The sequence below is a fragment of the Bos grunniens genome, chromosome 14 (genome assembly GCF_055505025.1).
Source record: "Bos grunniens cultivar Pamir isolate PY7600 chromosome 14, Bosgru_T2T1.0, whole genome shotgun sequence".
NCBI classification, from domain to species: domain Eukaryota; kingdom Metazoa; phylum Chordata; class Mammalia; order Artiodactyla; family Bovidae; genus Bos; species Bos grunniens.
Window position 1 is genome coordinate 1,527,473 of NC_141178.1, and position 2,689 is coordinate 1,530,161.

The following is a 2,689-nucleotide window of genomic DNA, read 5'->3' on the forward strand; positions in this document are numbered from 1 at the left end:
AGCATCTAATGGGCTAGTCTCTGTGTATGGAATATTTTATTTGAGCTATGATGACTTTATACAGTGCACACAGTCAAATTGAATTGCATTCATTTTAATTTTTAAAGTAACAGAAGACCATTTTTTCTGCCCTTTCATCATTTTAATTTTGTATAAAATGTATACACGTAGCAGGACATATGGAGCCCGCTCAAGGTATGATTTTATACAGTGATATGTAGATATTGGTACATAGGGGTAGAGGGTTTAAGGAGGAGGGAGAATGAATGTAAAAAAAACACAGCAGAATAAGGTACGTGCAACAGGCGTAGCTTCTCAGATCCCAACATTTCCCCCTTCTGTGAAGTTTGTCCCTCTTCTACAAGGATGGGTCCTCGTGGTCATGTTCATAATATGCCACTCTTATAACAGAAGTTGTTTTGTCATAGCTGATTCTGTCTGAACAGGACTTTTGACCCAGTTCTGTCCAAACGATGCTCTCTCCTACTGTCTTGTAGGAAGGTGAGCATACAGCCTGGAAGTCACAGGAGCTACAGGCAGATTAAGGAAGTTTTGTGTGAAGGTCCATAAAGTCCCATGGCTGAGGTCCCTGGAGTTGGTTTGGTTCTTCCCCATTATCCACTTTTTTTGGAGTTCATGAGTACCTTAATGTTCTTCCAGTAGATTTGCTTTTTACTTAAATCTAACCTGAGTTGGTTATTTTGCTTATAACTGAGAGTACAACTAATATGGCACATTGAAATGAGACAAACTGAATGCGCAAAGTGAAAGTTGATAAAATACAAGCAATCCCTTATCAATGATTTGAAATAACTGAAATAACATAAAATGACTCTTTTCCAATTATTGTTGTTGTTGTTCAGTCGCCCAGTTGTGTCAGACTCCTTGGGGCTTCTTGGACTGCAACATACCAGGCTTCCCTGTCCGTCACCATCTCCTGGAGTTTGCCCAAATTCATGTTCATTGTATCAGTGATGCCATCCAGCTATCTCATCCTCTGATGCCCTCTTCTTCTGTCCTCAATCTTTCCCAGAATCAGGGACTTTTCCAGTGAGTCGTCTGTTCACATCAGATGACCCAAATCCTGGAGCTTCAGCTTCAGCATCAGTCCTTCCAGTGAATATTCAGGGTTGATCTCCCTTAAGATTGACTGGCTTGATCTCCTTGCTGTTCAAGGGACTTTCAGCAGTCTTCTCCAGCATTACAGTTCGAAGGCATCAATTCTTTGGTTTTCTGCCTTCTTTACGGTCCAGCTCTTAACCATACATGACCACTGGGGCGACCATATCCTTGACTATATGGACCTTTGTTGGCAGAGTAACATCTCTGCTTTTCTACACACTGTCTAGGTTTGTCATCACTTTCCTGCCAAGAAGCAATTGTCTTGTGGTTTCATGGCTGCAGTCTTACTTTGGTATAATTTTATGGATTCCTTGTTTTCCATAGGCAGTGTTTCTATAATCTTAATAGTCAGGATCTGAACTCCACCTGCCCTCTGTTTTCTCCCTGTCATGAAATTTTAAAAGTTCAGAAAAGGAACTATAGGTACTCTGTTCTTAGAGTGACAGGAGGTGACCAAAGTAGCAATGGAGCAAAATGATAGCCAACTTTATTACAGTGAATTTGTGACCTGTGGAATATCCTAAATCCAGGGTAGGAATTACATGGCATTTATAATGGCACAGAGAAGAGCCTTTCATACTACTAGCATGGATTTGTGATCTTTCTACTCCTATTACATAAGAAAGACTTTGAAAGCATGTGTGGAAATCCTACTGGAAATATAACAAAGAGACCAAATTACTTCACAAAATCACAGTTAGTCTTCGAACTGAAAGGGACCATAATGATCTTGAAGATAAGTCTCCATTTTAGAGCCGAGACTCTAAAATGACTCTAAAATTACTCTTTCATTTCCTCAAAAACTGAAAGGAAAACAGAAGCTAAAAGATCTGCTTGTAATCATTTCCATTGCCCATGAACTCTTGGTTCTCAAACTGATAAGCTTCTTATCCGGGATAGTAAGATGCCCTTTTCTGAGCACTTCTGCACTTGGGTCCTAAATGTCTGTCATCCTTCCCATAGTGTCTTGCCCCTGGTACGTTCTCAGTTAACATTTGATGCCTGGGAAGTCTTCATGGATTTTGTGCACGAGGAGGACCTACATTGGGCTTAAAGGGTGCTAGGAATTGAATAAGTAAAGGATGCAGGCAGGGCAAAAAACGAAAATGAAAGTGAAGTCACTCAGTTGTGTCTGACTCTGTGACCCCATGGACTGTAACCTGCCAGGCTCCTCCATCCATGGGATCCTCCAGGCAAGAATACTGGGGTGGGTTGCCATTTGCTTCTCCAGGGGATCGTCCTGATCCAGGGGTCGAACCTGGATCCCCTGCATTATGGGCAGACTCTTTATGGCCTGAGCCACCAGGCAGAGCACACTGGGCAAAGTAAAAAACTCGAGAAAGGGTGTAACTGTGTGGAGTGTTGTGAAACACTGCGGAGACCAGCCTGATTGAATTGAAGGGCCTTTGAATGTAGCTGGAAATAGAGATACGAGCTCCTACTCATCCCTCAAGTCCATCTCAAGTATAACTTCATTAGTAATACCTTCCTGCTTTCTTCAGATGGAATTAAGTAAGCACTTATACAAGCCTCTGTGAGTGCCTTGTATTTGGTACATGAGTGGAGG